This window comes from Dermacentor silvarum, chromosome 11, assembly GCF_013339745.2.
Source record: "Dermacentor silvarum isolate Dsil-2018 chromosome 11, BIME_Dsil_1.4, whole genome shotgun sequence".
NCBI lineage: Eukaryota > Metazoa > Arthropoda > Arachnida > Ixodida > Ixodidae > Dermacentor > Dermacentor silvarum.
This window is the reverse complement of record NC_051164.1, coordinates 90,109,797-90,136,677: the sequence shown is the minus strand read 5'-3', so window position 1 is coordinate 90,136,677 and position 26,881 is coordinate 90,109,797. Positions and strand designations below refer to the sequence as shown.

Here is a 26,881-nt window from a genome sequence, read left to right as displayed (position 1 = left end):
GCCACAACTACGCTCAACGTTCCCAAAATAACAATGGCAGCTAGGCCATTTTGTAGGCGCGGGTAATCGTACGGTTTGAATGGGACTAAAAATATCAATATAAGGCTGTATATGTCGACAGCAAAACGAAGGTACAGGCAAACCCACAGAAAGGCGTTCCAGTCGGCAATGGGCACGTTATCCACCTCTGATTCCATGGTATTCCCTGTCCAATAGGACAGGATCGTTCTGAGCACAAATCGCACCGCAAGGGCTCTGGTCCACCACTCGCTCTCTCCGCAGCAGCTCAAAGTTGACGAGATGGTTGGAAGGATCGGTCTCCTCTGAGAGTGAGATGGAACAAAAAAACAACAACAAAAAAAGCATTTATAGCAACTACACACACACGCACACAAAAAAAAAAAAAAAAAAAAACACCGCATATCCACGGGGTGAATGATGATGAGTGGGCGAAGCTCCGGAGGGAATCATCGGTAAACCGTGAATCTTCCGTGTAATTCGCCCAGTCTCGCCGCACTAAGTCGAACGATTGACTTCCACCAATGACACGCACCATATGTGACGTCATTCCTAATTCATAACAGCGCCCGTCATTATAATTGCACCATCTCCCGCATAAGGGGACGCTAGCACAGACGCGTTAGAAACGTGCAGTACACTCTAGTAAGGGGGAGAGGCCACAGCGTCTTACGCAGCCGTTTACACATGCCGGAACGTGCACCGCGTTTGCTGACGCCATCACATGACTGCTGAGAGAGTATAACCCCCGTATTCATAAACGCTCCTCGACTTGAACTTGACGTGCCACCGCCTTCAACGCGTTTCGAACGCGCTGCCCAAGGCGGTGGCAAGTCAAGTTCAAGTCGAGGAGCGTTTATGAATACGGAGGTAAGGCGGAGAGGCCACAGCGTCTTACACCAGCTTCTTACACAGGCCGTAACGCGCTAGCACAAACGCGTTAGAAACGCGCAGTCTTTCGTTAATGTTGGGTATTTATTTTCATCGTGGTGCGTGTGTCCATGTGCGCTTCGTGGCGTAGATATATATATATATAAAAAAAAAAAAAAAAGCTTCGTGGCGTAGTGGTTAGCGCCGCGCGTTCGGAGGCGAGGGGTCCCTGGTTCGATTCCGCGCTACGGAGACAACTTTCGGAATTTTTTTTTTCATAAATGTAGACGTGGCTACCTACTACGACGACGACGACGACTACTACTACTACTACTACATACTACAGAGGAGGGACAGACCCACACCCTAAGGAGCTTCGCCCCTAAAAGACAGTGCTAGAAAATCTTTTTCGACGGCGTAGCTGCTTATCACATGTCTGACTCTAACTTGGATAGTTTTCGTACCTTGCGAAGCACGTTTACCCCGCTTGTGTCCTAACAGAGCGAACGGGATCCACTAGGGGTGCACTACGATTCTCAAAAAAAGGGAGCCGAAAATGGGACAACCATAAAATGTTGCCGGTACTTCCTCGCATAGAGATGTGTACTCAAAATAAATGTGCCGGAATTTCACCTCTATAAACACCTTTCCCTTCAACAAGTGTACATATGGAGATGTTAATATGCAGCTGAACGTGCCGAAACAAGACGGCTGGCTATGAGACGCCGTATGGGAGGTCTGCAGGTTAAATTGGGCCACCTGGGGTTCTTTAAAGCTCACCTAAAGCAGGTACACGACATGCGCGACCAGAGTGTAATTTTTTCGTGCCGGCATGCACCGCCGACCAAAACTACCACCGACGCCGGGGATCATTCTGGATTCTGTCGACAATGTCTTTTTCACGCTCGAAAAGACATTTTGGCACGAACATTGCGAACACGGGCTGGATTTCGTGGCATTGCCCTTGCACCTGGAGTCACGTAACGCAAGGAGTCCCATCCTAGCTCAAACTTTCAAGGGCTTTTCGATAGCGAGCGGGCACGTTACGGCATCTCGCAGCGGCCGCAGAATCTATACGGAGCGCATGGATTTCAATTACGAAACTTAATGGGTATAAAGTTCTCAAACTTTTGACGCGAAAGGTGCACTGACATTTCCAAAGGCGTGCTTTAAAACATTTTCAATTCTAAAATTTTATCGGGTTAATGCTCTTATAAACTTGGGCCAACATGCGTGCACTGGAGCCCTCGTGTCCAAGCCGTTCTAATAATGAAAGCACATGCTCGCAAACTTCCACACACACGAAAATACTAAATATCACTGTGACTGTCAGCTAGCAGCACATATCTGAAGAACCATTTGGAAAGATGCCCCAGTAATGCCTCGTATTAAGTCCAGATGCACAAAAGCATTCAAAGATCCCTGACTGCTACTCATGGTTCCCGACGACTGCAGCTGGCAGTCGTCGGTTACTGGCAAACACTGGCGGCGAACACTATGAACGTAGGCGAGCTTTCTGGTGGAAACGCGGCCTCGTGCGTAGGCCAATCCCGGATATAGTGCACATCCGCGCCAAAAAAATTACATCATTTTCAGGTTTCTGTATTTGTTTCGCACTTTTGATATTTCAGTCTGAGAAGATTTAACATAAAAGGCATCGCTGTGGGTGTTTTGTTTCATGGCATTTGTTCGTGGATTTTCATTATCAAAATTCTGAGGAATAGCCTTGCCAAGAATGCAAGGCAAGGTATGAGCAACATTAATGATAGAATGATGTGGCATACCTAAACGCGGTTGGGGATGAATTTCTCGGCCGTGGGCGCCAATGTCGACGCCGACACCAGATTTTCTGCGACAGGAGGCCGTAAACGCTATCGCGTTAAAAATACACTGCATGACAATAAAGTTGAGACCATTGCTGAAGTGCCCATGAATGCAAGCATTAGAGCAAGTGGCACATTGGGCAGGGTGAAAATAAACACTTGTTTGCAATAGATTTAGCCGGGTAGTATTAATTTAACCGCTTTACTATACATTAGCTTCACATAGATTCCAACATGAGCGTTGGATCGGCGTCATTTCTGCCAATTGCGAACATCCGAGAAAGTAACTGAGTCTGTCTGCAAGCAAGCAATAAAATTAGAAATACCCACAAGTACTTACACATGATCTGTATGTCGGGGCTGAGCATGTCCTTCATTGCTCCCATTGTTATTGCCCCGATTGCGGCTCCTGTATATGCTAGTGTAATTTGCCTCAGTACCATTGTCATCAACTGTAACACAACATGCAGCAGATAAACTTTATGAAACATGCTGCAAAATAATGTGATGAACTGAAAGTGGCTAGTGCTCAATTCAAGGCCGGATGTCTGACCCTAAATAAAGTCTGTGAAGTGCACGCAGCATAACTTAATGGATCACAAATCACGAGTTTTACTGATCTTGCATTTTATTCTGAGAAGCTCTTCAAGTGAGCATCTGCCTTGCAATACCGCAGGCTATAACGAAAAAGTCCATGCTTGCTGAAAAATAAGTGCTGAAGCACGATTAATTTGGCTACTAAATAGCTTGGCAAAAAAATGTATTGAATGGTATTAAGTATCATACGCCAAAGGCAATGCTACAGAAAACGATTTCGAAAAGTTATTGAACTAGTCCATGGGGGTACGCCGTCCTCTGACGAGAATGTGCCTTTAGTGTACAGCAAGCTAAATGATTTATGCACATTATATATTTGTGCGGTGAATTACTAAGTCAATAATTCTGAAAGTGACGAGGAATTATGAAGCTCGAATTTCATCAATGTTACTGTTGCCATAGCCACAACAAAAAATACTTAGTCTAAATCCATATGCATCTTCCGGCAAACCAGCTACCGTTGAACCTGAAGATTTTGGTGCACACAAAAATTGACATGGACCTTCATGATAGGGGACTTTTGCCACACCGAACAGCTTGGCTGAGCCGGAGTAGCCGTCACCAGCAAGCTTCAGATTATACAGGTTTCTTTGTCTAATTTAAGTAAAATGGAAACAAAATTGTTTTTTTTGAAAGTAGCCCTGTATTTACGGCGTTCAATTAGTTGCTTCCCTCTACATGACATGATGTATTTCTTTGACTATTGCGCAACAATTTGCCAAAAATGTAGGTTACAAACAAGCTGCAGAAACACTTACGCTTGTTGCTGCCGGTTGCAGTTTTCGTCTCACGTAATAGCCGGCCACGATTACGCTCAACGTTCCAAGGATAACAACCGCAGCCAGGCAACCATGTAGTACAGGGTAATCATATGGTCCGAATGGGACTAAAGATATCAATACAAGGCTGTATATAATGTCCGCAAAGCGAAGGTACAGGCAGAACCACAGAAAGGTGTTCCTGTCTGCAATCGGAACGTTATCCACCTCTGATTCCATGGTATTCGCGGTCCAATAGAGCAGGATCATTCTGTGCACGAATCGCACCGCAAGGGCTCTGGTCCACCACTCGCTCTCTCCACAGCAGCTCAATGTTGATGAGATGGTTGGAAGGATCGGTATCCTCTGAGAGTGAGATGGAAAAAAAAAACATTTATAGGAACCACAAAAAAAAAAAAAAAGAGTTCGGCAGAACAAGCACAAAATCGGAAAGAAATAGTGCCGCGTGCTAACGCGGTATTGCGTGCGTTCACGCTAAGCAAAAAGACAGTGCTAGAAAATCCTTTTCGACGGCGTAGCTGCTTATCACATGTCTGACTCTAACTTGGATAGTTTTCCTACCTTGCGAAGCACGTTTACCCCGCTTGTGTCCTAACAGAGCGAACGGGCTCCACTAGGGGTGCACTACGATTCTCAAAAAAAGGGAGCCGAAAATGGGACAACCATAAAATATTGCCGGTACTTCCTCGCATAGAGATGTGTGCTCAAAATAAATGTGCCGGAATTTCTCCTCTATAAACACCTTTCCCTTCAACAAGTGTACATATGGAGATGTTAATATGCAGCTGAACGTGCCGAAACAAGACGGCTGGCTATGAGACGCCGTATGGGAGGTCTGCAGGTTAAATTGGGCCACCTGGGGTTCTTTAAAGCTCACCTAAAGCAGGTTACACGACATGCGCGACCAGAATGTAATTTTTTCTTGCCGGCATGCACCGCCGACCGAAACTACCGCCTACGCCGGGAATCATTCTGGATTCCGTCGACAATGTCTTTTTCACGCTCGAAAAGAGATTTCGGCACGAACATTGCGAACACGGGCTGGATTTCGTGGCATTACCCTTGCACCTGGAGTCACGTAACGCAAGGAGTCCCATCCGAGCTCAAACTTTCAAGGGCATTTCGATAGCGAGCGGGCGCGTTGCGGCATCTCGCAGCGGCCGCAGAATCTATACGGAGCGCATGGATTTCAATTACGAAACTTTTTGGGTATAAAGTTTTCATAAAACTTTTGACGCGAAAGGTGCAGTGACATTTCCAAAGATGTGCTTTAAAACATTTTCAATTCTAAAATTTTATCGGGTTAATGCTCTTATTGGTTAATGCTCTAATTTCTCTAAAGCTGATGACACTAGTATAATTGATTATCTGTCATGCTCCTTTGATCATTTCAGTGCTGAGGCTGATGTCAAGGTAATGTGGGCTAAATTTAAAGCTATTATCTTCCACTGCATTGACAGCTTCATACCAGTTACAAAGAGAAAGACAAACGGAACCCATGGATTACCCGCGAGATCATCCAGCTTAAGCGGAGGATCAGTCGCGAAAGAAAGAAAACAAGAAGGGATCGCCAGAAAATATCAAGTATGTCAGCACTACTACGAAATATGCTAACAGAAGCCAAAAATAAATACCACGCAGAAACCCTCACAAATTTCATGAAAACATCCCCGCAACGTTTTTGGCGCTACTTATCGGGAAGTGATAGCAAATCTTACAGTGTAGTTGTAAACGATGCGCTTGTGACTGACCCCACGGTGATATCGTCATGCTTCAATTCATATTTTCAGTCAGTTTTTACTGTTTCAGATGAAGTGGGTTCATTGCCTCTTCCTCGATATCAGAGCCATTGCACACCATTGTCTGACATAACACTTACGTACGAAGGAATTTTGTCTCTTATTTTAGACATAGATGAAAAGAAATCTGTTGGCCCGGACGAAATACCTAACATATTTTTACGAAGATATGCGGAATTGGTAGCCCACTACTTGAACATAATATTTACTGCGTCAATCGCTCAAAAACAACTTCCGGACGATTAGCTAGTGGCAAAACTAATCCCAATACATAAGACAGGTGACAAGCAGCAAATTGGAAATTATCGTCCCATATCTTTGACCTGTGTTTGCTGCAAACTACTCGAACATATAATATCCAAATCCATATACACTTACTTTGAACATAACAAAATCTTCTTTCCAAATCAACACGGGTTTAGGCAACGCCTTTCTACTACCACGCAGCTAATGGAAACCATCAACGACTTTTCTAGTGCTTTGAACAACAAAAAACAACTTGATGCGATTTGCCTAGACTTCTCTAAAGCCTTTGACAGGGTCGTTCACTCTCTGTTAATCAGCAAATTGGCACAAATGGGAATTGATCTCAATTTGTTAGAATGGATCCTCGCATATCTGTCCGGTAGAACGGAGTATGTAGAAATAAGTGGCACAAGATCGAGCACCTTAGCTGTGAGCTCAGGCGTGCCGCAGGGGTCTGTTTTAGGTCCTGTTTTATTTTTGGCATACATTAATGATATCAGTTCCGGTATTAGTGAAGACATCACCGTTCGTTTGTACGCAGATGACTGTTTACTTTACCGGGAAATTAACGAAGTTAATGATCAAAAATCGCTGAGTGACGCTCTTGCTGCCATTGAAATATGGTGTGAAAAGTGGAAAATGAAGATAAACGAGCAAAAAACAGTTGTCTTCAGGGTATCAAACAAGATAAAGAATGTCCTGGATTACAAATACTTTGTGAACTCCCGAGTACTCGCTACAGTTGATACAAACTATCAGCAAGAACCTAAGCTGGAAAACACACATCACAAGTATCACGAGCACTGCCGAAAAAAAGCTTTGGTTTCTGCGCAGAAAGTTGAAGCTTGTGCCTCAATCAGTCAAATTAACCGCTTTTCTAACCTATGTGAGGCCAACGTTAGAGTACGCAAGCACTATATGGGATCCGTTCCAAGTGGGTCTAATAAACGAACTCGAAAGGGTACAAAGAAAGGCTGCACGGTTTATTTTGTCCAAATATTCCTCCGCCGACTCGGTAACACAGATGTTAAATCAGCTTCAACTACCCCCTCTATCACAGCGGCGTCTAGTGGCAAGACTAAAATTCCTATTTTTGCTTTCTAAACACCATTTTAACATCGATATTTCAGATTACTTAGCTCCCGCAAAAAAGCGAACTCTTAGGAAACAACATGACTCGACGTTTGTTTTGCCACAGCTACATATCGACACATATGCAAATTCATTCCTACCCCGAACCATAAAAGACGAACGCACTACCATCATCCGTTATTCAGTGCACCTCAGTTGAAACCTTCGAAAAATGTTTAATGACATCATTACAAACCTGAATGATTGTTTGCTTTCATTCTTGTACATAATACACATGCTTCTTTTCCCCCTTTTTTGTGTTAACTGCTACCATATACCATGTATGGTTTGTTTTATGAATTAGAGTTTTCTTATGAATTGGAGGCTACAAAATTTATTGCCGAAGTGCTAGACTCCTGTACAAATTGTCATTCTTTGTGTTATTTCATTTATTTATTTTTTTTTATCACGGACACTTCGTTGACGTACTTTACTGTTGTAATACCCAGCTTCTATTTTGATAACTGCTGTTCAAATTATGTGTTTACCCGTTTTCTATGACTGACACATTATTGATGTATTTTACTGCTGTAACATCCAGTTTGTATCTTTGATAACCTTTTGTTGTAACACCGAAATTCTCTTTGTGATGCCTTAAAACCCACCCTGTAACGGCCTTATGGCCAACAGTATCGTAAATAAAATAAACTTGGGCCAACATGCGGGCACTGGAGCCCTCGTGTCCAAGCCGTTCTAAAAATGAAAGCACATGCTCGCAAACTTCCACACACACGAAAATACTAAATATCACCGTGACTGTCAGCTAGCAGCTGATAATTTTCTCCAAACATTTTCAGGAAGCGTGCCCAATGTGATCGATCAGCTGCACCAGGGCAGGCAAAGTAAAATATGAGAAAACAGAAGAAAGTGAATGGCCTATTATTGAGGATTTTTTTTTTTTTTTTTGCAGGCGACAAGGTCTGGCTCTCCGTGGCCACAGGGACAGTGGCCCTATGGATTTAAGCATAGCCCCCGCTGAAAATACAGGTATTTTCAGAGCGCTTCTTCGCATGCGAGCTGATTGTGGAGATACATATCTGAAGAACCATTTGAAAAGATGCCCCTGTAATGCCTCGTATTTAAGTCCAGATGCACAAAAGCATTCAAAGATCCCTGACTGCTACTCATGGTTCCCGACGACTGCAGCTTATCCAACCGTAATGGTTACTGGCAAACACTGGCGGCTAACGCTATGAACGTAGGCGAGCTTTCTGGTGGAAACGTGGCCTCGTGCGTGGGCAGATCCCGGAGATCACATAAAAGGCATCGCTGTATGTGTTTTGTTTCATGGCATTTGTTCGTGGATTTTCATTATCAAAATTCCGAGGAATAGCCTTGCCAAGAATGCAAGACAAGGTATGAGCAACATTAGAGAGTTTTAGAATAGGGGCCCCAAACGTTTTGGGGCCCCAAAGAAATAGCGTCGACACCACTGCGCATGATTTAGCGGGAGCCCCAAAAGCAGCCCCAAAAGCTTTGCGTCAACAAACATGGCGGCACCCATCGAAGCGACGGCTCTCCGAGTACCAAACTCGGCTTGATTCGTGGTAACGCGTGAAGTTCGTAAGCTAGGAGAAGTGACTGCGGTTATCGCTTTCTCTCAACTAACGTGTGTAATGAAGATTGATTCATTAGACGCCGCTGATTCCGAATTCGATTGTCGATGTATTGGCTCGTAGGCCTAACGTGGATTAGCTTGGCTGGTGAAGGCACGTCAAGTTGGTTACTCAAAATTAGGCGCAACAAATCGCTTTCTGGTGAAGGCACGTCAAGTTGGTTACTCAAAATTAGGCGCAACAAATCGCTTGCTGCTCATAGAATAACCTCTCAATTGTAATTAAACGCAAAACCACGAAAGTCAAAATTACTCTTTCTATCATAAAATGGTATAGTTTATTTTAATATTTGTAATAGTTTTTCTTTGACACCGTAGTGGCGCTGCAAGCGCAAGACGCTATTCGCAAACGCAAAGCCCTATTCTAAAACTCTTCACTCTTGCATGCCCCAACGCTAACACCCGCAAAGCTCTTTGGGGCCCCAAACATTTGGGGCCCCTATTCTAAAACTCTCTATTAATGGTAGAATGGTGTGGCATACCTAAACGTGGTTGGGGATGATTTTCTCGGCCGAGGGCGCCAATGTCGACGCCGACGCCGGATTTTCTGCGACACGGGGCCGTAAACGCTATCGCGTTGAAAATACACTTTGACATGACAATAAAGTTGAGACCATTGCTGAAGTGCCCATGAATGCAAGCATTAGAGCAAGTGGCACAATGCGCAGGGTGAAAATAAACACTTGTTTACAATAGATAATTAGTCGGGTAGCATTAATTTAACCGCTTTACTATACATTAGCTTCACATAGATTCCAACATGAGCGTTGGATCGGCGAGATTTCTGCCAATTGTGAACATCCGAGAAGGTAACTGAGTCTCTCTGCAAGCAAGCAATAAAATTATAAATACCCACAAGTACTTACAGATGATCTGCATGTCGGGGCTGAGCGTGTCCTTCATTGCTCCCATTGTTATTGTCCCGATTGCGGCGCCTGTGTAAGCTAGTGTAATCTGCTTCAGTACCAGTGTCATCAGCTGTAACACAAGATGCAGCAGATAAACTTTATGAAACACGCTGTAAAATAATGTGATGAACTGAAAGTGGCTAGTGCTCAATTCAAGGCCGGATATGTGACGCTAAATAAAGTCTGTGAAGTGCACGCAGCTTGACTTAATGGATCACAAATCACGAGCTTTTGCTGATCTTGCGTTTTAGTCTGAGAAGCTCTTCAAGTGAGCATCTCCCTTGCAATACCGCAGGCTATAACGAAAAAGGCCACGCTTGCTGAAAAATAAGTGTTGAAGCACGATTAATTTGGCTACTAAATAGCTTGGAAAAAAATGTATTGAATGGTATTAAGTATCATACGCCAAAGGCAATGGTACAGAAAACGATTTCGAAAAGTTATTGATCTAGTCTGCACAATAAGTCCATGGGGGTACGCCGTCCTTTGACTAGAATGTGCCTTATGCACATCATATATTTGTGCGGTGAATTACTAAGTCAGTAATTCTGAAAGTGACGAGGAATTATGAAGCTCGAGTTTCATCAATGTTACTGTTGCCATAGCCACAACAAAAAATACTCAGTCTAAATCCATATGAATCTGCCGGCAAACCAGCTACCGCTGAACCTGAAGATTTTGGTGCACACAAAAATTGACATGGACCTTCATGATAGGGGACTTTTGCCACACCGAACAGCTTGGCTCAGCCGGAGTAGCCGTCACCAGCAAGCTTCAAGTTTGACAGGTTTCTTTGTCTAATTTAAGTAAAAGAGAAAAGTTCTCGTTTTTTTTTTTTTTGTACAATAGCCCTGTATTTACGGCGTTCAATTAGTTGCTTCCCTCTACATGACATGATGTATTTCTTTGACTATTGCGCAACAATTTGCCAAAAATGTAGGTTACAAACAAGCTGCAGAAACACTTACGCTTGTTGCTGCCGGTTGTAGCTTCCGTCTCACGTAGTATCCAGCCACAACTACGCTCAACGTTCCCAAGATAACAATGGCAGCTAGGCCACCATGTAGGCGCGGGTAATCGTACGGTCCGAATGGGACTAAAAATATCAATATAAGGCTGTATATGTCGTCAGCAAAACGAAGGTACAGGCAAACCCACAGAAAGGTGTTCCTTTCTGCAATCGGAACGTCATCCACCTCTGATTCCATGGTATTTGCGGTCCAATAGAGCAGGGTGATTCTTTGCACGAATCGTACCGCAAGCGCTCGGGTCCACCACCCGCTCTCTCCGCAGCAGCTCAGCGTGGATGAGATGGTTGGAAGGATTGGTCTCCTCTGAGAGTGAGATGGAACAAAAAAAAAAAAAAACATTTATAGCAACCACAAAAAAAAAAAAAAGAATTCGGCAGAACAAGCATAAAATCGGAAAGAAATAGTGCCGCGTGCAAACATGGTATTGCGTGCGTTCACGCTAAGCAAAAAGACAGTGCTAGAAAATCCTTTTCGACGGCGTAGCTGCTTATCACATGTCTGACTCTAACTTGGATAGTTTCGTACCTTGCGAAGCACGTTTACCCCACTTGTGTCCTAACAGAGCGAACGGGCTCCACTAGGGGTGCACTACGATTCTCAAAAAAAAAGGAGCCGAAAATGGGACAACCATAAAATTTTGCCGGTACTTCCTCGCATAGAGATGTGTACTCAAAACAAATGTGCCGGAATTTCCCCTCTATAAACACCTTTCCCTTCAACAAGTGTACATATGGAGATGTTAATACGCAGCTGAACGCGCCGAAACATGACGGCTGGCTATAGCTCACCTAAAGCAGGTTACACGACATGCGCGACCAGAATGAACTCAACAGCGGGATAGGCCGCAGTAGCCACCGCAACGGTTAAGCCTAAGTGGAAACGGTCACTGCAGTCGAAGTAGAACATATATCCAACGTTGCATTTACCCCATCTATCACCGGCAGCAAGACATTATCTTCTTTCAAGGTCGCTTCGTTGTAACACATATACAATTCAACCACGAAATATCCTCCCCACGTAGACATCAGGTGACCCTCACACCCACTACGGGGAATGGCCAAGAAGCGGCAGTTTATTAGAAAACCCAGATTTGCATAGCAGAGCTTGGGTTAAAGAAATATTTAGAAATTAGAAAAAAAAAACATCTACACAAATGACACATACTCACCGTAGCGAATCGGCAAATAATTTGGCGGTTTGGAGAAAATGAATGAAAAATATTTAGAAAGAAATACTCGGATAAGACGCTTTCTGCTCGGTGTTCAATGAGGCACAGTGGTCATGTTAACGTGAAACGAAAAAGTGTTTTAGGGAGGCAGCTGATTGGTGTCAAGAATAAAGTCTTTCATAGCTGTACAAACAGTCTCGTGGCTGTACCCCAACGTGGAAGCTCACAAAAGACGCAAGACGGGGACCTTCATGCTGAGGCCAAGCTCATTTATAGGTACCTCGAGAGCCCTTCTTGTTACCGAAGAAAATCGTCGGCATGCAAAAAGAAAATGCTCAAATATTTCTGGTTCCCCCCACTGCATACACAAAGGAGATGCCGCCAAACCAGCCTTGTGCGTATATCGTGCCGGGATTCGGCAGTGTAACCTTGTTAGCGTAACCTCTACTTAGCGTGTTGGGCAGAATTTACGTACCCAACAAAATAGTAGGCGGTGGTAGTTAGAAAGCGAGGCCAGGTTAGATTTACATAACTCATCATTGTCAATCTCCTCAACCTAGCTAGCGGCAGTGATATAGGCGGTTGGGGGACGACACAAACTAAAGGGCCACCCAGCGAAGGCTTTGCTAATCGGTCGGCACACTCATTCAAAGGCCTGGTGGCCGGTGTAGGATCCGGGGGTCATGACCTCGGAGTCTGGCGTCTCGCTGCGGGTCTCTCGCTAGCCTGCGCCGCTGGTGCTTCTCGTAACGGGTAGCTGGCCTCCGCTACCGGGGTGTCACATGGAGGCTAATTATGCCCACGCCGTCGTCCGAGCTTTCTTGACGTGGGTTTCTTTCGTGAAGAGTGCAAGGTCTAGAGGTTGGAGAAATGGAACTGGGGTTTATTTACAGAAGAAAGGCAAACGTATTAAGAAAACAAGGGATATTCGTATTGGCCAGAGCACGGAGCCCCGTGCATCGTTCCCGTAGCATGAACTACAGGTCAGAGAAGACCACCTTTTCTGAGAGAGCACAACAGGACACGTCAGCACCCACTCATTGCACCAAAGGTGTCCGCTTTTAAAACAGTCCTCTTCCCTAGGTGACTTGAGTAGGGAATCTGATGACTGTGTCTCAGCCAATCATAAGCGTCGAATCGTTCGCCATGATGTCCCACCGTTTCGCCGGACTACGCCTCCAATGTTGTACAATCACACCTGCATGTGGCGTAACCACGTGATAATCTTGGAACCTGATGTCGACGCCGTTCCCACGGAAGACGTTGGCCCCTTGCATCATTGGCGGGCTCTGCGTGACGGTCAACTTGCAGCGTCTTCTGGGAAGCCTGGAATTCACGGTGGTTACCGCGTCTACAGAATACGGCGGTCGTGGTCACCTTGAAGGAACCAGGTGAGGTTCGAAGGTCGCTGCCCCCGCTGGCTGATCGTAACACCGGGAACCCAAATTAATTGAAGGAAACGGAAATGAGGTAGAGCCAATAAATATAATGCTTTCAAAATATTAGAGTCAATATGCGTTGTAATCGATGAACTCAAAAAGAGTGAGTCGGTGATAATAGCTACTGATGAATGAGAGGGTTTCAATCTACGTAATGCTAAAACTACAGCTAAGAATACTGCTCCATCATCATCATCATCATCAGCCTATGTTTATATTCACTGAAGGACGAAGACCTCTCCCTGCGATCTCCAATTACCCCTGTCTTGCGCTAGCTGTTTCCAACTTGCGCTTACATATTTCATAACTTCACCACTTCATCACCCTACCTAGTTTTATGTCGTCCTCGACTGCGCATTCCTTCTCTTCGTATCTATTCTGCAACTCTAATGGTCCACCGGTTATACAACCTACGCAATATTTGGCCTACCCAGCTCTATTTTTTCCGTGTAACGTCAACTAGAATATCGGTTATCCCCGTTTGTTCTCTGATCCACACCGCTCTCTTCCGGTCTCTTAACGTTAGTCCTTAGATTTTTCGTTCCATTGCTCTTTGTGCGGTCCTTAGCTTGTTCTCGAGCTTTTTGGTTAACGTCCGAGTTTCTGACCCATATGTTAGCGCCGGTAGAATGCAATGATTGTACAATTTTCTTTTCACCGGCAGTGGTAAGCTTCTAGTCAGGATTTGGTAATGACTGCCGTGTGCACTCCAACCCAATTTTATTCTCCTGTAAATTTCTTTCTCATCATCAGGGTGCCCGGTGAGTAATTGACCTGGATAAACGTACTCCTTTACAGACTCTAGAGGCTAACTGGCGCTGCCGAATTCTTGTTGCCAAGCCAGGCTATTGAACATTATCTTTGTCTTCTGCATATTAATCTTCATCCCCACTCTTACACTTTCTCGGTTAAGGTCCTGAATCATTTGTTGCAATTCGTCTCCATTGTTGCTGAATCTCCATCGTTGATTCTCACTCCTAAGCCTTCCCAGACTAAGAGCTTGAATACTTTTAAGCATGCAGTGAATAGCATTAGAGATGTTGTGTCTCCTTGCCTGACCCCATTCTTGATAGGTAACTTTCTACTTCTCTTGTGGATAATCAAGGTAGCTGTGGAATCCTTGTAGATATTTGCGAAGAAATTCACGCATGCTTCCTGTACTCCTTGATTACGGAATGCCTCTATAAACCTCGCTGTACTGCGTGCGAAACTCTGAACCCCTCAGAAGACCATGATTGCACGCTGAAATGCATCCATTGTGGCGGAGAGCACCCCACAACTGACTCCCGATGTCCAGCAAGGCAACGAAAACCATTTCACAAGAGCCACGTGCTCCGTGAGCAGCAGAAAAGCACCGGCAAGCTGACGACATTCAACATTGCGGTACCTACGACTACTGGTGCAACACGTGGCCGTTCCCGCAACCGATCCCGGGGGCACAGCCAGTCCCAAAGTCGCAGTAGGTCCAGGGGCCGCAGGCAGTCCAAGGACCAGAAGCAACCACGTGGTCGGAGCCGATCTGGGAGTCGCAGCCAGATGCAGCAAAAAGAGCCTCGGGCCGCATGGACGAGCACGACCGACCAGCACACCAGGAAGGTGACAATGGTGAGTTTGTCAGCGTAGTTTCTCCCTCTTTCCCACTACCTTCCTTCACTCCCGTCCGCACCACAAACCCAAAACAAACTACCTCCTACACAAACGATTCCACTCGCAACGAAACCCACACCCGCAGCCGAGAAACACCCTCATAATTTCTGCACCAAACAAGAAGTGGGCGAAATGATAGAAGAAATGGCGACTATCCTGAGAGCGGAAATGCAAAAAATGAAGGAAAAGATTATGGCCGATGTCAAGCACATGCTACAACAGGTCATAACAACAAGCCATGACTGACATGAAGCAATTCATCAGCGCAACCTTCAGCTCAGCCTTCAGCCAGAAAAATGACTTTCTTCCACACGACACTAATGCCACTCGAGCACCAGGAAGGTCACACTCTTACATTCGTCCGGCTCGTACAACAACACCTGCCCTCACCAGCGATGCGGTATCAACTAATCATGGCCACCAAACCTAAGAGACACGCTACTACTCTCTTCCGAGTGTGGCAATAAAATTGTAGAGGGTACCCTCACGCAGCTTCGAGTCACACAGCCTCATCCACCAGACGTGATAGCACTACGAGAAGCACACGGCACTCCCACCCTCATTGGATACAGCGCGTACACAACCAAGCACGACACCACCAAACAACCACTAGGTGCCTGCTTGTGTCGAAACAAATCACAGTGATCGAGCACACGCTCGACAGCTCCCACATTCTGCATGTGCTCTTCTGCATGTAATTTTCGGTTTGAGCTCTGCGCCACCAGGTGGCCGCACCATACAGGCCGCTCACGTTTACGGTTCCGCCAACGCGCCCCAACGCCCGGTCCGCCCGCGTTTACCATTCTCAGACCTATTTCACTGACTTCGTGTATCGGCAAACTCTTCGACCACGTAGTTCTTATGCGCCTCCAGCCTAATCACGTAGCGAACCAGTTCTTCCCCAACACCTTATTCGGCTATCGATCAGGTCTCTCTGCGCAGGACATACTGCTTCAACAAGGGAGATGTGAATGCTTCCAGTACAGCTCAAACCAGAGCAATCCTGGCGTTGGACTTGAAGGGGGCCTTCGACAACGTCTCACACGACCTCATTCTAAACAATCTTGCATCCTCCCGATGCGGAAAACGCATCTACGATTACGCCCGAACATTCTTATCTGACGGCACGGCACCAGCGCCCTAGATGAAATTCGGTCAGGGATCATAAAACTTTCGAGATGAGGCACTCCACAGGGTTCGGTTCTCTCTCCCACCCTGTTCAACGTGGCCATGGCAAAGCTACCACCACTCCTGAAGAAACTTCCGAACGTGCAGCACACCCTGTACGCCGATCATGTGACAATCTAGGTGACCACAGGGTCCGACGGCGCTGTTCAAGATGCACTAGAGGAAGCTGTAAGTATTGGTACGTGTGGAAGGACACAGACGAAAGAGGCTATTTACCGGCTATTTACACTGGAGCCAGACAGCCAGGCTCACACTCGCTCGCACCAAGAGCACAGACACACATCATCGTCTTTCTCGCGGCGGCTCGTCTCTTCAACATCTTTCGATGCTATCGTAATACTACCCCCCCCCCCCCCCCCCCGACCCTTGCAGCTTGTATGCGTGCAGCTTGTATTTATGCAATAAATTGCACAAATACAAGCTGCACGCATTGGCAATTACACAATGAACCATTTGGACTGCTGTGGCCAATTTCACCTGGGCTTTTGGCCTGAGAGGCTAGAGACTAGGTTGAATCCAGGTAAATGGTGATTCAATCAGCTAAGGCACGTCGTTCATCCCTCTGTACTTAGTCATGTTTCCGGGAGTCGAAGAGATGCCTCTGTTAACGTCAGAAACAACAAGGATGGAAAACACCCTATAGCACTGCTCGGCTAGAATTGTAGATTTACGTACAATTAGGCGAGATCATTTTCTTTATCACCGCAACTGTACTTGTGTGTATGTAAAGCTATCCGATAAATTATTTAAGTTTGTTGCGAGCTACCTATCCGCCACATTATTTAATTTCTAAAGAGACTAAACATCACTGCACATCCACAGCCATTTCACTGTGATTTGCAGTAGATCTATATATCTGGCGCATTTATGACCTTTGTTAAAACGTATCTGCAACACCTACGACCGAGACAAGAGCTTTTTGCGTTCTCGGAAACCTGACGCATAGGAATAAATTAACTGATCTGCGAGCCACATGTGATGGCGAACTTACTTTCCGAGTTTGTAAAATGATCTTAATACTCCTAACGTAAGCAGTAACCGGTCATTCGCACGCGCGTTGAGCGTTATATCAGATTTCTACAACCTGCACTGCCGGTCGAAATCTGGTGTAAATAAAGGAAGAATAAAAACTTGTAACAGGAAAGTGTGGCGCTGCCAAAACTGCATCGCTTTTCTGTCGGTCATCTGCAACAGAAGCAGCGGTACCATGGGATTCTCTGAATCAATACAGATCGAAATTATCTCCGATATTTAACCCGCCGTGGTTGCTTAGTGGCTATAAGAGTTACTCTATATACATATATGGCTATTAGAGTTACTCTTATACATATGGCCACACAAAGGGACTGTATATGGGAACTCTAGTTGCTATGGTGTTGGGCTGCTAAGCACGAGTTTGCGGGATCGAATCCGGGTCACGGTGGCCGTATTTCGATGGGTGCGAAAATTCGAGTACTCCCGTGTTGCGGATAGGATTTAGGTGCACATTAAAGAACCCCAGGTGGACCATATTATGCCGGAGTCCCACACTACGATGTGCCTCATGATCAGATCGTGGTTTTGGCATATAAAACCCCTTAATTTTTTGGTTGTTTATTGATTTAAGTGCTCCAGCGTCTCCATTTGGAAGGTTGCGTCCGTTTCATTTCACCTACTTCATTCATGACACCTCTGGTCAATCGTATTCGCTAAGCAACAACTGACCGTTTCCATGGCTGTAAAAACGAATGTAGCGATAATATTCACTACTACTACTTCTTCTAGCGCTACTACTAATATTATTACTGATAATATGATAGGAAGAAGAACAATAAATGTTCCTTTGCTTTTATAGAAAAGTTCTCATATAGTAAATAGGTGGCATGGCTGTTGATATCTGAGCATTGCTCAGCGATCTATTTCTAGAAAATGCTTCCCAAAGAGTTACGCTGACTGCATCGCCATCGCCCCAGGGTCGGCTTTACCGCAGTAGTGGATGTCCCGGATTCCTGGACATGTCTGATGTGTTTAACTTTTTTATATACTTGGCCTACACCATTTCTGGCCAACTGGTATCCGCATCAAATTGCTGCAGCTTATACCGACTGTTTCACGTAGCTAGAGCCAAAATTTAAAACTAGAGTTGTCTACTTCAGACTATATTGCTTTTCTTAATGTTTATTATTAAGCTAATGAGTTTTTATATTTGTTTTAGGGCGTAAGTCATACTTGAAAAGTTGTGTACTGTGTTCAGAAATGTGCCACTCTATCATCTACACTGCCACACTGCCTCTTTTATGCCACACTGCCATCTGTGGTTTCTTGCCACATTCGTCGCATTAATTGGACAATGTGATGCCTTCTGGTGCACATAATACAACGAAAAAAAGGCGTCAGAGTGAAGGTTGGAATAAATAAGACGTACATAGCTCGTGAGCAGCATTGCACAAACATACACTGCATGACACGAAAGTTGTGACCATCACTGATGTTCCTATAAATGCAGCAGGTTGCACGTTCTATAGGATGAAAATGAACATTTGTTCGCATCCCACTTAATCGCGTAGTATTAATTTAACCATTTTACTCTAAATCTGCTTCACATAGCTTCGAACATGCGTGTTGGATGTGCATAATTCTGCCAATAGCGAACGTTCCAGAAACTAAATGAGCCTGTTTGCAAACACGCAATGGAATTAGAAATGCCCACCAATACTTACACATCAACATGATGTCCGGCCTAACCGAGTCCTTGATGCATCCAACGATGCAAGCGACAAGGTCGTACACCATGTATGTAAAGGCACATGAGGAATTGCAGGGCCGCTGACCTTACCTGTAACAGAACATGCAGCAGGTAAACTTTGAGAAAGCATGGCGTAAAATATTATGATGAGCTGAAAGGGACTAGTGCTCAATTCAGGTCCTGAAATGCGTGACGAATAACGTGTTGGGTTGATCTCGCACTTTTGTCTGAAAAGCTTTTCAAAGGAGCATCTGCCGAGCAATACCAGAGGCTATAACCAAAAAGTGAGTGCTTGCTGTAAAATGAGTGTTTGAACACCAATAATTTCGCTACTAAACTGTCTGTTGACAAAATGTATCGATTTGTATTAAATATCATACGCTCAAAACAATGCTGTTGCAAACAATTTTGGAAAGTTCAGATGTATTGCAATTTAAGCGCAACATAATTGTGTACACGTATTGCTGATCAAGGCAGAAGCTTTATAACGAGCTGCATGCGGTCGTGTCGCAAGTGCCAACAGTCTCTGATACGACGGCTCAGCAAATCCTGGCAGCTCCTAGCCATCGGCGGCTGTCATTGGAGCCGACACTACCGACGCGGCCTTGCGGAAGCACGTCTTACACCGCTCGCATAGACGTGTGTTTATTTTCATTGTTTGTGTAAAGCGAAAGAACTGTGCAAAGACGTTTGTTTTCACTTTCTTTGCAAAGTTACAGTATTCCTAGCGTCCAAGCAGGGGCGTCGGTTCTGGGCGGAGCTACACGCCGCACAATCATCGTTCGTACCATGTGTCCCCAATCATCGTATGTGGCAAGTCGGACTCCGAAGCGTAGTACGACGGACTGCACGCAAAATCGCACCATGTGTCTCGAGCTTCAGTTGGGCTCGCGGTCACCGACAAGCTTAAAGTTAGCATACGTTTAGCAAAGCAAAAGTTCATGCTCAGGAATTGCCGGAATTCAAGCTGCTTTTTGCTTTAGAAGCAGCACACGTCAGGGCATAAATACACTATTCCTACGCAGGCTTATATATGGTGTTGCAAAAAATAAAACCACGTTACTTTATTTAACATCACGTCTACCAGGTCCAGGTGTTTTGTCTTGAAAATAAGCTAGAACAGCTCGCCTGAACAAGGACATCAGACGCAAACACGTACTGCAGGAAATGCGCCTATTTCACTGCTTTCTGTCTAGCTCCCCAATAAGCACTCCCCTTTTATATAACATATGCCGTATTACACGACGGCGCTAAGAACTTGCTATTTATTATATGTGGAATATTTTTTCTGCAGTGCCATGATAACTAGACAAGTGGAGAAAACGTCTACATTAACGTACTAATATGCGTGCGTAAACGAGAAAAGAGGGGGAACAGACGGGGGCGATTTTGTTAATCATGACCACGTAAAGCTAACAGACAATGAAGCCAAGGAAATAATCAGGTAAGTTTGCTGTGGCTGATATTGAAATGTATAAAATACTAACGAAAACGGCATTGAAAGTGGACGAAATGATAACCTGTCGCCGGTGGGAGCTAACCCACAACCTGTGCATTACGCGTGCATTGCATTACCAATTGTGCTACGGCAACGGCTATCGATCCGTCTACTAACTCAGGTATTTATCGTAACTATATATAGCCCTAGGAGCGTTCGCCAGCGCCACTCAAGAGCCACGGCGGGCGGATGTGGAACATCCTTTTTTGCCCAGTGGCGTCACATAACACGCGATCTTAAGAGCAGGCACGTGGCTAATAAACCCTCGTATATGCTACCTAATTGACATCAAGGCTGCCAGATTGGCTTTATGTGCTTATGATTAAGAAGATCGAGCCCCTTGGTTCCCCTTCTCTCGTTTATTCATAGTGTTACGAATGAGATGGGTTTATTTACAAGATTATTGAGAGGACGTAGAGACGAGATTGCAGGCAGTCAGGCATTCTCAGACACACGCGCAGTTCTTCGATCTCTTCTTCGGCTCCACCGCGCAGCGTAACAATAGCAAGGATCTCGAATCTGCAACTGTAATGGTACACCAGATATCTACCGTATGCAATAGATGGCCTTCCCAGCTCCTATTTCTCTTAATATCAACTAGAATATCAGCTCTCCGCATCTGCTCTCCGATCCATGCACAGCGCTCTCTTCCTGTCTTAACGTTACGCCTAGCATTTTTTGTTCCATCGCTACTTCCGCAGTCCTTTAAACTCAAAGTTTCTGCCCCATATGTTAGCACCGGTAGAATGCAAGATTGTACACTTTTTGACGACAGCGGTTAGCCCCCAGTCACGATTTGGCAATGTCTGCCGTATGCACTCCAACCGATATATTATTCTGTAAATTTCTTTCTCATGATCAGGGTCCCCTGTGAGTAATTGACCTAGATGAGCGTACTCATGTCGAGATTGTACAGGCTGACTGGCGATCATGAATTCTTGTTCCCTTGCCAGGCTATTGAACATTATCTTTGTCGTCAGCATATTATTCTTCAACCCCACTCTTACACTTTCTTGGTTAAGGTCCTCAATCATTTGTTGCAATTCATCTCCAGTGTTGCTGAATAGGACAATCTAATCTCCAAATCTAAGGTTGCAGAGATATTCAATGTTGATCCACACTCCTGAGCATTCCCACTCTAATAGCTTTAAAATTATAAGCGTATATTGAATAGTATTGGAGATGCAGTATAGACCACTTATAACGTAACCGCTTATAGTGCAGGACCGGATATAGTGCGGTCTTTTCAGACTCCCGTTAATTTTCCCATAGCACTCCATGTATGGACATATCGCTTATATAGTGCAGTTGCGGGAAACGAAATACCGGTTACAGTGCGGCTGCCTGGGAGTAGGGAAGTCAGCGGAGACGGCGAACGCTCTCCTCAAACGGGCGCCCCAAAGAGTGCTCGAGGAAGAGAGACGAAGCGGAGGAGAAGGGAACGTGGTGCGAACGAACAGCCAGTGAGGCTAAAACCAGAATCTTGAGTGCGAGTCATGAAATATCACGGCGCGCATAGCGAGCGAGGGCCACGAAGCTGCCAACGCTCGCTTCACAATAACGGCAGTAAACGAAACTACAGGGAGCGGGCGGCGCCGGCACGGCACGGCGAAGGGCGCTCGCGGAGACCGTGGAATGTGAGGGAGGAGGGCGGCAGGGAAGCGGAATTCGCCTCGGCAACTCCGCCGCTTCGGTGGCTCCCCTCGCCCTCCCTCGTAGCTCCCTCACTTTCGACTGTCACCGTGTGCGCCCGCCGCCGTGCAGGCCCGGCGCCAGCTCCCCGAAGTTTCGTTTTCTGCCGTTATCAGAAAGCGGGCGTTTGCCGGCGTGGGCGTCGGCACGTACACGCAAGTTCCGGCGCAACGCAAAATCTGCGACCTTGCCATTCGAGAGAGAGTGAAATTTCCGCCGCTTTTTTTTTTATTGCGATAGCAATTATATGGACACTTCCACCGGATTTCTGCCGTCGGCGTCGCCGTCGCCGTCGCCGTGAGGTTCCGTATAGATAAAATCTTCGCCGCGCGCCGTATGCCCCAGCGAAAGCGTGCGGGACGCGCGCTATCACGGAGAGCGAACGCACTCAATCTCCCACGCGCAAGCAAGGAAGCGGAAAGCCAGCGCCGGAGGGAGCAGGGGGGGCACTTCTCTGCCAACAACCGCGCTCGTCGTTCGTTCGACCGCACCGTCTCTTATCTCCACACGGCTCTGACCTTTATGCTCCCTGCATTCGCCGCTGTTTCCGTTGAAGCGATAGAGCGCACGTACATACGCTCGCTGCCAGCGTTTTGACAGTCGTTGGCTGCAGTCATTCAGTGTGATCTATTCATGTTGGTTTGTGCGCGCTCACACCACGCTTGTTCATTCAGTTAGTAATAGTCGGGCCACATTTTCCAACGCACGCTACACATGCAATGCTGCCCAGATCGGCAGTGCAGCACTACAGGTGTGTCCCTTCGCACGCGCTGCCCACGGTAAGCGCTTCTTATCAACACCACCGTTTCACACGCGCCTTCTCGTGGTCATCGAGTCTCTCTTCATGTCGGTCTACTTACGCCGCAGCACACCTGCTTACTTAATCAGCTCATGTTTACTACAATTCATATTGCTACCAAGGCCGCTCACCTTTCTTCGTATGACATTGCTGTGTTGCTATCGCATTCATTGCTTCGCCCTTAGGGCGAAACTGTGACATTTTTTCTTTGTTCGCGCGCGACATTGGGGGGTCTATTAAGCTTTTACTCTATGGCGGTGCCGGAGCTATGCCGGTCGGAGGCGCCGCCGCGTGAATTATTTCGGAATTAACGAGATTCGACTGTAAATTGAATGGAAACGTTCTAGCCGCATTCCTCGACCGTCGCATACGCGTGGCGGTTCGGGCACATGTTATGCATATGTGCGGTCCTTGAAAATTGTTGCTTTTGTTATAGTGGGGTACCGCCTATAGTGCGGATATTCGCGACTCCGGCGACTTACGTTATAAGCGGTCTACACTGTATTTTGTCTCTTTGCCTGACCCCTTTCTTGATAGGTAATTTTTAACTTTTCTTGTGGAGTATTAAGGTAGCCGTGGAATCTTTTTTGTAGATATTTATGAAGATATTCACGTATGCTTCCTCTACCCATTGATTACGCAATGCTTTCATGACTGCTGGTATCTCTACTGAATCAAATGCATTTTCATAATCTATGAAAGCCATATATAGAGGTTGATTGTATGTACTCCGAAGATTTCTCAATCATTGATGACATGAATGTGATCCATTGTAAAATATCACTTCCTGATCCCCGCCTGTTCTCTTGGTTGACTGAAATCTAGTGCTGTCCCGATTCTATTGGAAATTACCTTGGTGAATATTTTATAGCATACCAAAACTAAGCTAATGGGCCTACAATTAAATTTTTTAATGTTTTATGCTATCGTAAGCTATAGGAACTCAGTATCCAATCCCACACAACCATGTATTGCGAAACAAGAAACAAAAATTAAAATTTTTATACAATGGGCCTGTATTTACGGCGTGCAAATAATCGTTTCCCCCCACATGACATGATACATTTATTTGAATATTGCGCTACGATTTGCCACAAATGAAAGTTACAAGCATGCTGCTGAAATACATACCGTCTGGGGGAGCATGTCAAACTTCGTCTTCAGAAGGGTGGTGGTCAAGATGCTGCCAGTGCCGACGATGATGATGCCGGCCACTGCCCCATGAGCCATGGCATGGTCGTAGCGGCTAACTGCAGACAGCACCGTCAACAAGACGCTGAAGGCGTGGCCGCCCCAGTGGACATAGGTGTACAGAAACAGGTACACTTGGTGCTACTGTAGAGGCACCACGTCCACGTGACCCCTGTACCAATGGGCCGTGTGGTCGGTCAGCGCCCACCTTACCGCTGCACGGATACCCAAGCCGAGCATCCAATATTCTCTTTTGCAGCCGTAGCTAAGAACGGCGGAAAGAGTGGGTGCGCTGGTAGTGGTCTGAGGGTGAGATAGAACAAAGACAATGTATGAGCAAGCAAAAATACACTTCGCAAGAACAAACATGAAATCAGAAATAAATGGTGGAACGTGCTAATGTAGTATTGCGTACGTAGACGCTCAGGAAAAAGACAGTGCTAGAAAATCCTATTCGACGGGGTAGCTGCTTATCACATGTCTAACTCTAGCTTGGATAGTCTTCGTACAACCCTGCGATGCCCGTTTACTCCACTTGTGCCCTGACAGGGTGAACGTGCTCCACAATAGGTGCACAATAATTCTCCAAAAGGAAACCTGAAATGGGGCAACTAAAAAAAAAAAAAAAAAAAAAAAAACCTCGGCAAATCTGGGTGATGGCAAGAGTACGGGAAGTACATAACGGACGTGTTGGAAAGGTCCTCTCCTGTTCACTACGTGTGCGGGCGGATCTGAAGTCGGATTTCTGTACTAAATGGAAATTTAATAACGCAATCTGCTGGGCGCGGGAAGATGTTGGCACTTCGTCTTTCATACGTCTGGTAGACGTATTGTTTCATCATTGTTTTGCGACTCACGAGCTCCGCTCGCTCGAGGGCATGAAGCTATTTTTTAGTATTCTCTGTTCCATTAAAAAAAAAAAAGAAGAGCATGCGCTTCGGACGTGTCTCTGTTTAATCAAGACAGCCTGGTAGCCGGCGGACCTTGAGATATCGACTGAGAGATATCGACTGGGGCACGGCAGACATGATTTAACGAAAGGAAGCAAAACGAAAGATTCCCCAGAAAACCAAACTTATATATAATAACAATATGGGTAATGCATGCACGCCACTCTAAATGGTACACAAATCTAGCAGCCAGCTATGCTGTCCTTATAGCCAGTCTTTGTCCCTGACACTCCTAGTAGTCTGGCAACTCTAGCCTCACTGGATGTGTCGCTGCATGAATACAATGGTCTCACGTTTTCGTCGTCGACTCTTTCGGTCTCCCCGCCAAAGTCGTGTCTCGTCCAGAGGCATTGCACCCGACGCTCTTGTCGAAGTTGTCGCTGATGTAGCAGCCCGAGTATCCCGGTCGTTGTCGATGACGTGGCATTGCGGCTCGGCAAGTTAGGCCTAGTGACGGATTCGGCCGCCGCTTCCGTCCAGTGCCTTGCTGAATTGACAACGAAGTGCCCCGGCGACTGTCTTGCGTGCCGCCGCTGGCCTGCCTTCGAAGGGGGATTGCTGCTGGGGTACCCGGAACTACCGTGAGAGGCTGCAGCAAGCCCGAGGAGCCTCGCTCGAACGTCGCCGAGGTCGACGGCCACGCCTTGGACTGCCAGCGTCATGGCGTCCGGAGCCGAACACCCGCTGCTCACATCACCAGTGCGTGGCTGCGGAGGCAACCTTCTCAGACCGGAGCCACGCAGACAATGCCAGCTCAGCGATTCCTTTTCCTTCTTTCACGGCTCAGGTCACGCGCCTCGAGCGCTCGTGCTATTTGGAACACTGCGTGTTCTTCATCGTCGTCGTTCTTACGCATGTCGTCCCTTACGCATGACAACTATAGCGAGTACATATTGTCACGGAGCTAAGGACTATGCAGGGTTCCTTCAGTAAACAAGGTTTATTGGAGCGAACTTGTGCTCCAGAGAAACTCAAAGGAAAAAATTGCCGCGTATCTGCGTGCTTCGCTGCAAATGTCGTCGAAACACGATAGTCTTCTGCCGGCCGTACTACATGAGTGCTGGTCTGATCCGCGGCCACCCGTGATGCTGTTCTCGTACCATTTCCGTCCTGGCATGATAAATGCAATGGAGGTTTGTTTGAACAGATTTCATTTTACCGCATTATTTTATCAAGCTGCCATTTATGTTTTGCCCTGCCTCAGACAGCGCTTCCTTTATGTTGAATCGGCCGCATCTGGCTGGCATTGATAAAATTGAGGAGGCGCTGCGTGAGACATGGACGCCATCTGGCAATACATCGGGAAACATGAGCTTGTGCAGAGGGTTTCCTTCCTCCATGGCAGAAGGCGCTCGTCGGCGCGCAGTCGGGGAACGTCGTTCGTCGGCGCGCATAGCATGGCATTTTCAGCGAAGCTTAAGAAACTAGGGTCTTTAGAGTTACGTATCTATGTATTTTCTATTAAAGGAACACACCTCCTAATACTTACCTAGTGTTGTTGCGCCTCAGATATGCGTAATATTTACTTTGTGATCGATAACGTTCACAAGTATGAACAGCCGTACCAGTTTAAGTAGTGTGGGCGGTAAGCAAGTGGTCCACTTTGGCCGGGTGGCTGAATCGGGTGACAGACAGACAAACAGACAGACAGACAGACCAAATTTTCAGCGTTTCAGTTCCCCAAGAAAGACTATCGTCTTTAAAAGAAGCGGCGAAGCAGCAGCCAACAGTGCGACGTGCACAGGCAATCGGCGGGTTTCTTCTGCC

General features: G+C 46.1%; 1 protein-coding gene and 1 long non-coding RNA gene across 4 annotated transcripts in view; one reads left to right on the top strand and one right to left on the bottom strand.

The window, feature by feature from the left end:
* The window catches only part of LOC119433933 (E3 SUMO-protein ligase PIAS3), a 144,247-nt gene that overhangs the window by 82,313 nt on the left and 35,053 nt on the right, over positions 1–26,881 (top strand). For both annotated transcript variants that reach the window (XM_049658975.1, XM_049658974.1), the window contains exon 2: positions 8,174–8,250. The gene's annotated coding sequence lies outside the window, so the exon portion shown is untranslated. The remainder of the gene's footprint in view (positions 1–8,173; positions 8,251–26,881) is intronic.
* Positions 48–26,094, bottom strand: LOC125941523 (uncharacterized). Of its 2 annotated transcripts, none has more exons than XR_007464411.1 (6): positions 25,408–26,094; positions 24,101–24,467; positions 18,959–19,069; positions 4,067–4,432; positions 3,052–3,163; positions 48–323 (listed from the first exon to the last, which is right to left on the bottom strand). It is a non-coding gene; the product is annotated as an uncharacterized LOC125941523 (long non-coding RNA). The 2 variants fall into 2 exon arrangements; XR_007464412.1 differs by having other exon boundaries at positions 18,959–19,074; positions 24,105–24,467.